We start from the raw sequence: 15,291 nt of genomic DNA, 5'->3' as shown, positions 1-15,291 counted from the left end.
TTGCAACATACTACTCACAGGGCAAATAGAGTCATATTCCTTTATTTCACCAAATTTGGTAAAACAAGCCTAAGATTTCATCTCTGGGTTGACAGATATGTTTGCTACTTATTCTATAATGTAGTGCGTACTAAGGTGCTGGGTGGCTCAGCCAGTTAAGCATCCAGCTCTTAATTTTGGCTCAGATCATGATCCCAAGGTGGTGAGATTGAGCCTAGCAATGGGCTCAGTGTGAAGCCTGCTTAAGATTCTCTCTCTCCCTCTGCTCTTCTCCTCTGTTTGCACTCTCTCGCTCTAAAATAAATAAATAAATAAATAAATAAATAAATAAATAAATAAAAATTTAGTGGTTACAAAACTTATAAACATTTATTACTTCATAGTTTTTTTGGGTCAGGAATTTGAGGGTTGCTTAGCTGCATGATTCTTCCTCAGCACCTCTCATGAGGTAGTACTCAAGATGCTGATCAGAGTTGCAGTCATCTGAAGGCTTGACTGGAACTAGAGGATCTGCTTCCAAGGTGGCTCATTCACATGGCTATTGGCAGGATGCCTCAGTTCAGCTCCTTGCTGACTACTGGCAGGTAGGCTTAGTCCCTTGCCATATGGACTTTTCTGTGAGGCTGGTTGAATATCCTAACGGCTCAAGAACTAGTGATCCAAGAGAGAGAACAAGGAGAAGGCCACAATTCCTATTATCACATAGTCTCAAAAGTCACACAGCATCACTTCCACCATATTTTTTTCATGAGAAGCAAATCACTTAAGACAGTACACACCCAAGATAAGGTAAATTAGGTTCTACCTTTGACATATTTTTAAACTACCACATCAGAAGATCCATTTTTATCTTCTTCTTGCCTGCCTTAAAGTCCCTGACATCACATAGTACCTCAAAAGGACTCAATGCAATATAAACATGAAGTCCAGTAAAGTTCTACTCCAAATTGGGAGAAACTCTGGTAACTCCCTGGCTACTGGGATAGTTATCTCTGCTCCTCCAGGCTTTGCAGAACCACTGTTGGATGTCAGACTGAAAACACTGGAGCATGCACAGCATCATCTCATTGTCCCAGGTTTCTACATAGCTACCTTCAGCAAAACTGACTTTGTCACAACCCACTCCCTCCACATTAATTATGATTCAACAGGCTCCCACAAGATTCTCCATCCTCTTTGTCTCTCACATAATCCTTTTCCTCCAAGTACCCAGTGTGCTCATGCTCAGATTCCTAAGATTCTATAGGTGCCATCTGCTCTCCCCTGGGACTCTCAGCCTCTATCTAATTTTTAGGTTCCTAGGGTTTCTAGGAGAAAATAAGATTCATTTTCCATACTAAAGCGTGTATTGAGTCCCACAAAAGTAACATATCTCAGTATTTAAAAGGAGGAGGTGTGAATTTTACACTTTGCTGAGCTAGGTAATAATTTGTTCTTTGGGGAAAAAATAAGTCTTTTGTTTAAATGATAGGTGGCTGGGATTGTTAATGTGTGTTTTTTGGAAAATTCCACATAGACAAGAGAGAAAGGACAGGATCAAACACTAAGATGAGAACCTAAAATTTTTTCAACCAGGCAGGAGTTAGATTAAAAACCCCATGGTTTCAGAGGCACTAGCACTGAGCCATGAATTGATTCAAGACATCCCCTTATTGAAGTGATACATCTTTAGTACTTGCATTAAAATATACTGACTAGCTTCAGCCTACAAGTTTTTGGAATTATTTTTAGAACTGCTACCCAAAAATTTAAATCACAAGATTAATTTGGGACTGAGAAAGAATTTAAGAATCATCTGTTTTCATTATTTCATTTTAAAGATGATATCAACTACATTAGTTATTAAGCTGTCGTTATCTGCTATGCACATTAATTCATGACTTTACAGTGTGCGTATACTTTATATTGTGGCCAACATGTAGAATGATCAATTGTCCTGGTTTGCCCAGGACTGAGGGATTTCCTAAGTTATGGGACTTTCAGTATTAAACCCAGAACATTAGGGGGAAAACGAGATAATTTAGTCACCCTACTAACATATTGTATTTGTTATCAATTGCTGTGTAAAAATACACCAAAACATAGTGGCTTAAAACAGCAGGTATTTATCTCTCACAGTTTGTAAGAGTTAGGAATTCAGGAGCAGCTTACCTGGGTGGTTCTGGCTCAGGGTTTCTCATGATATTGCTGTAAAACTTATGGCCAGTGCTGCAGCCATCTGAAGGTTCAACTGGAACTTAAAAGAGTCATTTTGAAAATGGTTCACTAGGGGCGCCTGGGTGGCGCAGTCGGTTAAGCGTCCGACTTCAGCCAGGTCACGATCTCGCGGTCCGGGAGTTCGAGCCCCGTGTCGGGCTCTGGGATGATGATGGCTCAGAGCCTGGAGCCTGTTTCCGATTCTGTGTCTCCCTCTCTCTCTGCCCCTCCCCCGTTCATGCTCTGTCTCTCTCTGTCCCAAAAATAAATAAACGTTGAAAAAAAAAATTAAAAAAAAAAAAGAAAATGGTTCACTAGTATAAGGCTTCAGTTCCTCACTACATAGACTTCTTTTCATGATGTGGTACCAGCTTTCCCCCAGCACAAATGAGCCAAAAGAGACAGAAGCCACAATATTGGAATTTGCTTGTTTGCTTTTTATGATCTTGCCATGTAAGTGACATACCATCACCTGTCACATATTCTATTGATTACACTGACCGCTCCTGACACAATATGGGAGGAAACAGCAATAGTGGTAACTTGAGTGATGTCAGAGCCCAAAAGGTGTCTGTACAGGAGGAGTGTGGAGTCAGAGTAAGTAAATAGGTTATATACAGGAGAATCTGAGGAATTGAGTAAACATATTTAGTATAATGGGAGCCAGGATTTTCGGTGTTGTAAAAGGGAGTTATAAATCTGGAAAAGAAAAACCATCTAACATTATGGTGTTAGATTGAAAATACCACTATGAAATCATGGAGTTTTATTTTTTTATTTTTTGTTAATGTTTATTTATTTTTGAGAGAGAGAGAGAGAGAAAGGGGAGAAGCAGAGAGAGAGGGAGACACAGAATCTGAAGCAGGCTCCAGGTTCTGAGCTGTCAGCATCTGTCTCAACCCCATGAATTCGTGAGATCATGACCTGAACTGAAGCTGGACCTTAACCAACTGAGCCACTCAGGTGCCCTGAAATCATGGTTTTCAATAATATAAATAGATGCATAGATAAATGTAGATATAAATGGAATTTTTATAAACTCCTTAGACCCATCCAATGAGAGGGTATGGGAACAGCAGTACCCAATGGCAATGAACATAATTAACATAAATGATACCACACCAGCATAACGAACAAAATACCATAAATACCATTCACCATTAAAATGAAGCAGGACTCCACAGAGAAATGACTGACCCCAGGGCTATAGCAAGGAAAGTATAAGATGAGCTTGGAATATCTTCTTGTTCCAGAAAGGAAGGAAATGCTCAAAAGGTGACATGGACTGTTAAAAAAAAAAAAAAAAAAAAAAAAAAAAAAAAAAGCAAATCAATAATTCAGATAAAAAAGCTTAAATTGGCTAAATATTGGGCAATCTGTGCACCAAAATAAATAATGATAGTAGTAAGATTTAACCCATAACTTAATATAGAAAACTACCTTGATTGACCTACATGCATACATACATACAAGGAAATTTTGTTGAGAAACAAGGTATTACATTGTCTCAAAATACCTCTCCAAAAATTTCTTAATTACAAGGTGGGAGGAAAGAAGTAACTTTAGAGAAGCCTGGTCAACACTACCTTAGTTAAGTAATGAGCACTAACATCACCAATAATGGGACAAATTAAAATCATGTGTCAGCTGATAAAACACAAATATAAGAATTCAACATTGTTTCTGTGATATTCCTGTCAATCTAATCTAATCTTAATCATGAAAAACATCTTTCATACCCAGAAAGGAGAATATTATACTAACCCCCCTCCACCCTCCCCCCCCAAAAAAAAAACTGACCCATAAATCTTAGGAAGTATCAAGATCATGGAAATCAAGGAAAGACTGAAAAACTGTTACAGATTGAAGGTGACTAAGCAGCCATGATGACTAAATGCAACCTGTGATTCTGGACAAAACGATTTTCTGTAAAGAACACTATTGATTAATTGGTGAAACTTCAATCGGGCCTGAGGATTAGATAGCAATCTGAATTAATTTTCTAGTTGTCTATAATGTGTTGTGTTGGAAAATATCTTTGTGTTTTTGAAATACACAATAAAGTATTAGAGGTAATGAGGCATTCTATCAACAATTTACTCTTGAGTGGCTCAAGAGTATTCTTTATATTGTTCTTTATATTGTTCTCAAAACATTTCCATAAATTAAGATAAATTATTTTTCAAAAGTAAAATATTTCTACAAAATCTTGTTTCATCTCTATCATGACTGATTTCTTTAGCATCATGCCAACACATCGTATCAATTTTTGATATTCTTAGGCTGTTGGGAGGTACACTTATTTATTCATTCATCTGTTAAATAATTATTGACCTCCTATTGTGTCCCAAGTAACTTGATGGGCACTGAAAATTTAACTATGAACAAGATCTAACATAGAGATCTAATGAGCTTTAGACTAAGGGGAGATAGACAAACAGGTAATCATCATATTTAATGTGGCATGTGCTATGTTTGAGAAAATACGAGGTGGTATGGGAGAACACAGGAGAGGCATCTTAGGATGTGCTCAGGGAATACTTTCTAAAGTGAGGTATGTCAAAGCTGAGACCTGAAGGAAAATTCAGAATTACCCAAGAAGAAAAGTTCAACAGGTGTGGGGACAGAGGAAAACATGCAGAGAGGAGCTGGAGAGGAAAACAGGAGCATGGTGTCCTATAGATACTGCAGGTAGCTGAGAATATGTAAAAGGAAGTGTCAGGCCATGAGCCCAGGGAGCAGGGAGTCCAGAGGGTGATGTTTCAGAGACATCTAAAGGACATTAGCACTTGCTACAACTCTGTATGACCAGGTAATACTACCAGCTCCAGTAATCTAGTCACAGAGCTTGCTGCACCCACATGTCTACCCATACACCTTCCAAGGAAGTGACTGAAGAAAGCATGGTTTAGCCGGCTCAGGGCTGTTGATATTAGCAAAGAGAAACACATCATTTGCAACAACTCCTTTGACAATGTTAAGTTTCTTAGCCAAGTTTAGACAAGTGTTTGTTGAAAAGAGTTATTGGCATACTTGTTTGCATATAATATTTCATCCCTGGATAGAACTATATTTACAAATGATGTCTGGCAAAATAGAACTGGATATTTTTTACTTTCCCTAAAATACTTACTCTATTCTAAACAGCCTATCACAGTGCATCTCTCCTTGGCAACTTTGTGATTCCCAAAATACACACATCTAATTACCCCAGTGTTTGCTATTGCACTGTGGTCTGTTTTCAATTTGGGTGGCAGGCCTTAGTTCCCTGCTGCTCTCCCAACAAGACATTTACTAATTCCAGAACTCCTTGGAAAAGAATTTTTCCAGATTAACCATGATCTTTATTTTTAGTGTAAAAGATGTTTGCTTAATAGAAAGATTACTTCATCTACTTACGGTCGTTTTAGTAATGAGAAAGAGACAATACTTGGTGAATTGATCCCTCAATCTGGTTAGGGTAGGATTATTCCCTGTGACAAATTGGCCATTGTCAACCATAAAGCTGAGTGAAATGAAGCCCAGACTATCTATTCATTAAGCTATTTTTGAGTGGTAAGTGTAGACCCCTCCCTGGATAAACACTAGCACTGAGCAGTGTGCACCTGACATCCTTGCGGTGCATCCATCCAGCAGTTGTGCTCAGTTGCTTACTGGATCCAAGTCCAGATTATAAACAGAGTGTCTTGGGTTTCTTCCAGTTAAGTTTAAAACACATCAATACTTTCTTTCTGGCCTACCTAATTGCTATTTAAGCCTTACAGTGTTACTTAAGTTTTTTAAGAATAAAAGTACAGAATATAAAGCAAATAATAATGGCTACTCTTTACTGAGTATTTACTATGATTCGTGCTTTTTTAGGTGATTACATCATTTACAATAACAAGTCTGCAAAATAGTTATTATCCTTATTTTATAATCAAGGAAATATAACCTCAGAGGTGTTATGCAGCTAGTCTAAACACAGCTATTAGTGTGATTAGAAGCTGTGATTTAAACTCAGGGCTTCCTAACTTTAGACACACACCATTTCCTCTCAAAGATAGTTACCATTTGGCAGCTCTCTCCATTGTTTACTTTATATATTTTTAATCAAATATTATTGAGCATTTACTACATAATGGTCTCTAGTCCAAGATACAAAGAAATTTCAAATATAGTTGCTATGCCCAATGATCACCAAACTAAACGAGGATGAAAACAACCAATGAAGGAACACAAAATATGATGAAGTCTGTAAAAGTTGTGCATATTACCAGAGACAGTCAGAAATGAGAGAGTTCTAAGTGAAGTGATCAGAGAAGTTTTCTAAGAGAGAGCATTTGAGGTGTATCTTAACTGTTGTATATTCAGATGGTAAAAAGAAGGAAATCCTGGTAGAGGCATAAGCAAATGTGCAGAGGGAGAAAAAAGCAAAAGTTCTCTATCTAGGAAACAGCAATTCCATTCAGGAAACAATAACCATTAACGTGGTTGGGCTATAGAAGATTCCTTATCTGGCACTGCTCTGGCTCACTTACTACCTCTCAGTTTCTCCATTTCTTTTGTAGATGCACTGTAATGGTCACCACTGTTTCTGCCTGTAGACCCATAGCTTCTGATAAGCCTGAAAAATGTGAATGAGTTGAGAAACCAACATTATGGATGATAAATGAATAACATAAGAAATGGGAGTTAAGGAAACTACTGTCAGATCCCTTTCTTGGTATTCTCCTAGTCTTTAGGGTCTCTATTAGGCAGTTGAACCATTAAAAAGGTTTTTTAAATCATGCTAAAAAGTCTTGTATGAATTCATGCTAGCTGATCCCAAATAAGCCCTTTCACATGTTTCATGAGGCTGTCAGTCATCACTCACTCACTCCCATTCATATCTCCACAACTACTAAACCAAAGCATTCCCATGAGCATGAAGTGTCATCCTCAGGAAATGCTCACATGAACTGCTTTGACTCCTTATTGTTCCACCTCAAAACTCCTCTGTAGTCACACTCTTCTACCCATATAAAATTCATTTTATTCTTCTCACATGATCTTTTCCTTCCCTCCTATCTTAGAGATATCATAGTCATTGTTCCCAAAACTCACCATTTTTATTATCCTCTCCTTTTCTTCCTAATTCTTCTGGTCCCTTGTTCTTTTAACTATTCTGATTTTTTTATCTTTAATCTCTTTCTTTATACTTCCTCTCAGTCTACAAACATACTTAGATCTCATTTATAATTTTCAAAATTAATTATAATACTTCCCTTTACCCTGCTATTCCTCCCATCAGCCATTATGTTTCACCATCCTCTCTCTGCCAAAAGTCTAAAAGTAAAACTGGTCTAGGCCAAATTTTTCCACTTCCTGTCTCCTACTCACTCCTTAAAGCCCTTATAATTTGGTTTACATTCCTCCCTCACTTCACTGAGGTCACTATCTTGAAATTCTCTAGTGGCCATCGAAACAAGGGGCCTTACCTCATCATTTTCCTTAACTGCCCTTCTGAAAATTTGGCCATGCTGAATCATGTGTGGCTCTTTCATCAGTTGTTTATCTTCTAGTTGCAGCAGTATTTTCTCAGTTGCTTGAGACAGAAACCTAGTGTCTCTCACTCCTTATACTCCTGGAACCACATTTCTCTTGAATCCTTCCATTCTCTCCATTCTCAATGACACTGCAGTTGTTCAAAACTCACTATTTCTTGTTTAGATTATTGCAACAGTCTCCTAATTACATTATCTGCTTCTTGTCTTAGCCTCTAATAATCCACTGTCATAAGGGTTACTGCAATGATCTTTGGAATATACATGTAGAATCATGTCACATCTCTCCTCTGAATCCTTTATAGATTCTCCATACTCTTCAGAAACTCTTGAGCATGGCATATCAGGAAATTTGTATTCTTTTTTTAATGTTTATTTATTTTTGAAAGAGAGAGAGAGAGAGAGAGAGAGAGAGAGAGAGGTAGCATGAGTAGGGGAGGAGAGGAGAGAGAGGGAGAGAGACAGAATCCAAGCAGGCTCCAGGCTCAGAGCTGTCAACATAGAGCCTGACATGGGGCTCAAACCCACAAGCAGCAAGATCATGACCTGAGCCGAAGTTGGACACTCAACCAATTGAGCCACCCAGGCACCCCTAGGAACTTCATATGCTGACCTATCACATCCAGTTCAGTCAAGTCTCATTTATACACCCCCTCCCCAACTTCACATACTCTACTCTATACCTGAAATTGCATCTATCTGAAAGTGCTATGCTCTCTCATATCTCTAAGCCTTTACAATTCTGTTGTCTGCCTGAACTGTTCTCCCTAATCTCTTTCAACTGAGTGATTCGCACATATTCTCTAATAGTCAATTCAGACATTACCTCCTCTAAAATGTCTAACTTGATCCCCACTCCACTCTGTCCCAAAGCCTCAGAAGGGAGATACCAGTCCTATGGATCCACAGATCCATTGGCTATATCTGTTCATGTAGTCATCACCCTGAATTTTGATCATTTGTAAAGGCTGGCAGTCAATGGCATGAATAATTGGTAAGAATGCCAAAAATTAATTTAAAAAGAGATTTGGAGAGGATAGTTTTGAAATAATGGACTGTAACTGGTACTAGATTTCATCTACCCAATCCAAGCTCTCTTACAGATGTGGCAGGGCAGGGAAGAGATTATCCATACCCATGATTACATTCTCAGGTGGAGCAAAGAAGGCTAATAGACCCAATCTAATATCTAGACTCTACTGTGAAATTAGTACATATTTCAAGTAATGTAATGGATCATTCTATCTGGGTTCTTTTTATCTATGTTTCTTGCTATTATACTTTATGCCCATTTTTTAAAGTGCTGAAATTCTTGCAATAGATTTTTCCTACAAATTAGGCACCTAAGTCATAACCCCTACTACATAGAAATTGTGTTATATGTATGCATATGGTGACTACTTGCTAAACAAGCTAATGTTGGTACTTTTTATACCGGCAGACAAGTGGTGAGACCACCTGTGTGTATGATCTTCTGTGATTTTTTGCATCAAATTCAATATTTCTTGTGCATATCCCACTTTTGCTAGCATAGTAATGAGCTTATGGAGAGGCTTAATAAATGATTGGTGTTTGATTTCAAGTACCACCTGAAGCAGGAAATGCATTTTGTCAGCAGATTGTACTCTGAATGCAAACAAGAAGATGGAATCAAAGTAACCCCAAGGTTTCAAACTTGAGTCACCATGAGAAGGATATTGAAAAAAAATAGAAATATCTGATAGAGGAGTGGTTTTCAGGAATGAAAATGATGAGTTATGACTGTAGAAATATTGTATTTGTTGTACTGATAGCACTGATAGGATGTTCAGGTAAAGGTGTCAGAGATATAGAAAATTGTTTTTCTTCCTTTTTTTAATGTTCATTTATTTATTTTGAGAGAGAGAGAGAGAGAGCATGAGCAGGGGATGGGCAGAGAGAGGGAGAGAGAAAAAGAATCTTAAGCAGACTCTGTGCTACCAGCACAGAGCCTAAGGCAGGCTAGAACTCACAAACTCGTGAGATCATGACCTGAGCTGAAATCAAGAGTCAGATGCTTAACTGACTCAGCCACCCAGGAACCCCATAGAAAACTGTTTTTCTACTCACAACACATCCAACACCAAATGTGTGGAGTTTCCACACCAAACAACTCTCTATTTCTCTGTAGACACCAATTGGATGTCCTATAATTTAATTCATTCTGAAAGTGACTAGCTGGAGTTAGTGCATACCCCACAGCTTAAGGACTTAGTACCACAAGACTGCCCCCTACTTGAAATGAAAATCCCAAGTAATGGTTCCACCAGGTTACCCACATTTCTTTCTGACTTGGCTACAAATTAGAGGTTCCCATAAATCTCTCTCAGGCTTGATTATTATAATGATTCACAGAATGAGGGAAAACATTACTTATTACCAATTTATTTACTGTTTCTCATTTCTTATAAAAGATACTAATGAACGACCAGATGAAAATGTATGTAGGCAAGGTCCAAAGGAGTCCTGAGTACAGGAGCTTCTGTCCTCATGGAGTTTGGGGTGCACCACCCTCCTGGCATGTGGAAGCTGTCACAATTGCTTTGTTTAGGGCTTTAATGGAAATTTCATTATGTGAGTATGATTGATTAAGTCATTGGTTTTTGGAATTAACTCAGGGGATGGGGAGAAAGTTCTAAGCTTCTAATCACTTTGTTGATTCCTTTGGCAATCATTCTTTCAACAGTCTCCTCACCAACATAAACTGATTTATGGTTGAAAGCGGCTTATTATGAATAACAAAAGATGTTCCTCTCACACTTATCATTCAGGATATCTTAAAGGCTTTAGGAGCTCTGTGACAGGAGCTAGGGACAAAGACCAATTATATATTTTTATTATATCACAATATCACAGGTGGCATTTGTAACAGATGACAAAGTCCTAGGCATGGATGAGATTCAGAAAGCAAAAAAGCAAAATATTGAGGAAGCAGTAATCAATAAGTCCATGTTATTAGATAGGGAATAGACGTTTGCATGGAGAGCCAGAAACATTCAAAAAGCAAAAGTATAGAGGATGAATCCAGATTTTTCAAAAGTGGAACATAGGTATATGTTCATGTCCATGAAGACATTTTTTAAAACTTTTCACAAACATGGATTTTTAGGGAATAATATAAAACTGTACCCAAAAAAAGTCAGAAGATATAAAAGATTTCACAAATTCAAAGTCAGAAGTTTTAACCAACTGAACCACCCAGGAGCCCCCAGCAAATTAATTTTTTATTATCATCCCATTGTTACCAGAAAATTTTATAATTTTTCCCCCCACAATGTCAATAAGATGTTTATAAGTTCATTGCATTTTGTAACAAATCGTACAACTAAGAGGCATTTTTCCTGTTTCTGGTTCTCCATGCAAACGTCTGTTGCCTATCTAATAACATGGACTTATTGATTACTGCTTCCTCAATATTAGCTTTTCAAAGTAATCCCCTATATAAGTAAATCATACTTGGATTACAAGGGATGTGAAATTCCCAAGGTTGTTGAAAGGTGTACTGACATAAAAATAATACACTGGAATTTCAATCAGGAAGACTTCTTAGAAAGGATTGTTGCCACATTGAGTGGCCTGGTGCTAGTCATTGATCAACCATGATTAATCAATAAGAATAGTGATATTTAACAGACTGAACTAAACTCTTCTATAAAACTATAAAAATGAGAACTATAAAACTAGAATTATAAAAATGCTCATGGGTCAAAACTTGAATTTTGATTTTGGATTTACATCAGTAGATACAGTACTCAGTTTTGAGTTCTATAAATTTTTAAGAAAATACACTTTCAAAGACCATATTAGTTCAAACATCTCTTGGTTTTATCACATAGTCAGAAACTCCAGTTGAATCTAGAATTTCATAAACTTTGTCCCAAAATTTGATAAAAATTTTCTCTTCTTGATGAATAGAGTTCTCCTTCACCTCTCAGATTGCCTTGAAAGTAAATTATGCTGTTTGAAAATGTATGGTAATTCAGGAACATCTAGAGGATTACAAAATAATCAAAAAGTATGTCTTTTATTCTTCAAAAACTGTGAATAACTTCTGAAATTGTAACATTATATTCATCAAATAATTCCATATTAGTTTAAAATCCATGTTTCTTTAGAAGACTTACCAAATGAACACTAAATATAATTTTTAATTGTTACTTGTTCAAATCTACATGATCAATGTGTGTTTGAATATGTTCACTCTCACAAGTGAATTATTCAGTGTTCTTTTTTTTAATGTAGCATATAAAGGCATTGTATCAAGACTGCAAATATAGGAAAAGTCAAATCACAGTAACTAAAACAATATGTGGAGTTCATTATTCATTATGTCATATAAATGATATATAACAGGGCTCTGGTAAATGCTGGGCTTGATAGCACTATCAAGTATTTGAATTCTTCATATTTTAAACTCTGCCATTCCCAGAGAATTGGCTTTGTCCTCAGTCAAGCTCAGATAAAATAGCTGTACCATTTCCAGGAGTGGAAAAGCCTGGTTCTTTCTACAGGTGTGTGTGTGTGTGTGTGTGTGTGTGTGTGTGTGTGTGTGTTTATGGAGGAAAGCATTTAAAAATGAAATTAAAATTAAAAATATATTTTTTAAATATTTTACTGAACAAAATTATATCACATGCCCATCACTAATACAAACATTGGCAAGGTACTGGCCAATTATCCTAAAATAATTAGGATTTATCCCTGAGTTGGGAGTAGGATCATCTTCCTTCAACAAAAATCTTGATTTTACTAATAAAAACAAAAAGTGAAGAAAGGATGTATGTCAGCTACAAGTGCCTTGACACGTCATTTGAGCCAATTAAGATCTAACAAGTTGAGACTCTCAAAGCACCTTGCTTAATTTCCTTGACATTATTTATTTATGAATGTTCACTGAATGGCTGCTTTGTGCCATACTCTGCACTAGCCTTGGACCTAACACGAAGACACATTAAGATAAACCAAATTCTTATACTCTGATTCAGCTGCCTCCAGTTACACCATTAACTCCTTATGGTTATATGTACAAATAGAAGGAAACATTACAATCATGATTCCTTCCTTCTTGTATCAGGTGGTAAGGGTCACACACAGAAACCATGGTAACAGCTGAGAATAATGCCAAGAAAATTTGAAACAGAGCTCTTCTTCTCTGAAAAAAAACAAAAGTAAAAATAAAAAAAAAAAACTCTTGGAACATCTTTTTGTTTCTTTGTAATTTTCTTATATGTGGCAAAAGAACTGATTTTTTTTATGTTTTTACCAAAAGCCTCCAATTTCTTACCATTAGGTAGTTAGGTTGGACTAATTAATAAGGGCTAGCAAATCTTGTAAAACATTTTTTTGCCAAAAATCTCAGACGATTCACAGCATTGGTTTACATGAAGTACACCTGACTTAACTTACGCCCTTGGAACAGGGAAGAGAGATATATTAGGGCAGGAATCTAGGGAAAGTACATCTTCACAGACAATTTTTCTGCAAGTAGAAAGAGAACATCCAAAAGCTTCTTGCATAGCTATTTCTTACAATTAAAAGCACTAAATACTTTGTAACTTTCATAATTAGACTTGGCATTTTTCTTCTCCTAAGATGTCAGACTCATGGAATCCCTGAGATCATCTGGAAAAATACATCACACAAAAAAGAAAATGACAAATGTTTTTTATCTTAAAAATAAACATATTACATATAAACAATTCTAGAAAGGAAAACATACAAGCTGGCTCAAAGTTTTCCCAAACATCTGACAGTTTAACTGAGAATAAACACTAATAGGTTCTACATTATAAAAGAATATTACTAGTTGAAAAAACTCACAACTTACCAATGAAGTTCAGAAAATACCTGTCTTCTGTACATACAAAGGAAATCTATGAAACTATATAAAACAACAAGTACTTTATACCTTTGACATGAAAAGGTCTCTAAAACATATCGCTAAATTAAGAGAGGGGAAAAAATGATCAGTATACTGCATATAGTAGGCCACCTTTTATGCAAAAAGGAGGGGTAAAACATAATCTTTGTCTTTTTCTTATATATGCATAAAGAAATACTGAAAAGAAACTGGGTGACAGCAAAGTAGAAATAGGACAGAAGATGAACAAGAAAGAAAGAGACTTTTCATTATGTAATTTGTTATATTTTGCTGGGGTTTGTGCCATGTAAAAATACTACCTATTCAAAAATTGAATTAGAAAATTCTTGACTTCAGCTTCCACAAAAATGAAGTACATGTATGGTTCTCTATTCCTCCCCCGGAGTACAACTAAAAACTCTGGATATTATATGCAAAATAGGAAGACCCTGGAAGATGGAGAAAGGAAGGCACATCAATTATGATAGTGACAATGGGAGGAGAAGATCACTTCTACACCCATCAGAGGAAACAAGGCACCTCTTCCCCTCCTTACTGGAGTGTGTCAGAGGAAGTCTAATGTAGAGTCAGACTTTCACTCTCAATCACTGGTAACAAGGCCATGTCTCTCTTTACCCAGTAAAAGTATCCAATCTGAATAAGAGAAAAAAAGAATGAAACCAAATGAACAGGGATCTGTGGAAAATAACAAAGGATCTAACATATCAGTAATTGAAGTCCCCAAAGAAGAGGAGAGAAAATGGCAGAAAAAAATATTTGAAGAAATAATAGCTTTAAAATTCTCAAGTTTCGTAAATGATATACATTTATAAATTCAGGAACTTCAGTGAAGCCCAAGTAGAATAAGTGCAAAAAGTGATATACTTAGACACACCATAGACAAACTGCTAAAAAAAATTAAAAATCAAAACTAAAGAGAATACCATGAAAGTATCTAGAGAAAAAAATTATAGATTTCATTTAGGGGACAACCATTTGCATACCTACTAATTTCTCATCAGAAACAATAGAGGCCAAATAACAAGATAATTAGGTGTTGGAAAAATCCATGCAAACTGTTTTTTGTAGTTAGCTGAGGAAAACCAAGTCTTGCATTATCAATATACTATCAATCATATGTGAAAACACAGTGTTTTTTAATTTCACAAGTTTCCAAATCTCACAGTACAGAGGTATAAAATTGAATTCAGCACACTTCTAGGAGCACAGGCAAATTAGTAGAATTTCTCCACATCAATCTCCTTTCTTTGCTTAGGCTATAGCCTCTAAATAACATGTGTCCTTTTTATTGTCAACATTAAAGTTTAATATTTACATAAGACCCTAAGAGCTTGCCAGATCACTTCTAGATTTTCTTTACTGAATTCCCCAGCACTGTAACTACACTAATTATGCTAAGCATTCCCTACCTTCAAGTCCTTTTCCTTACACCTCCTTTCACTCTCAGTTCTTGATCTAATTCCTCTATCAAGAAATTAAGGAAGAAACATATTAATTTATTCAGCTTTTCCCACTTGTTCATTCTATAATTTAATAAATATTTGCAATAAATTCCAGATGGATGGGGAAAACTACAGAGAGCTATTAAAACTGGGAAGTGTGGGGGTGCCTTGGTGGCTCAGTTGGTTAAACATCTGGTTCTTGATTTCAACTCAGGTCATGATCTCATGT

General features: G+C 36.4%; 1 long non-coding RNA gene across 1 annotated transcript in view; it reads right to left on the bottom strand.

Moving 5' to 3' along the window:
- Positions 1-2,386: 2,386 nt before the first annotated feature.
- Positions 2,387-15,291, bottom strand: part of LOC123380433 — a 56,176-nt gene continuing 43,271 nt past the window's right edge. Inside the window, exon 3 of the long non-coding RNA XR_006586178.1 lies at positions 2,387-3,481. This is a non-coding gene — a long non-coding RNA (uncharacterized LOC123380433). The remainder of the gene's footprint in view (positions 3,482-15,291) is intronic.

The sequence above is a fragment of the Felis catus genome, chromosome D1 (genome assembly GCF_018350175.1).
Source record: "Felis catus isolate Fca126 chromosome D1, F.catus_Fca126_mat1.0, whole genome shotgun sequence".
In the NCBI taxonomy this organism is placed as follows: domain Eukaryota; kingdom Metazoa; phylum Chordata; class Mammalia; order Carnivora; family Felidae; genus Felis; species Felis catus.
Note: the sequence above shows the minus strand (reverse complement) of the source record. Positions and strands in the feature narration are given on the sequence as shown.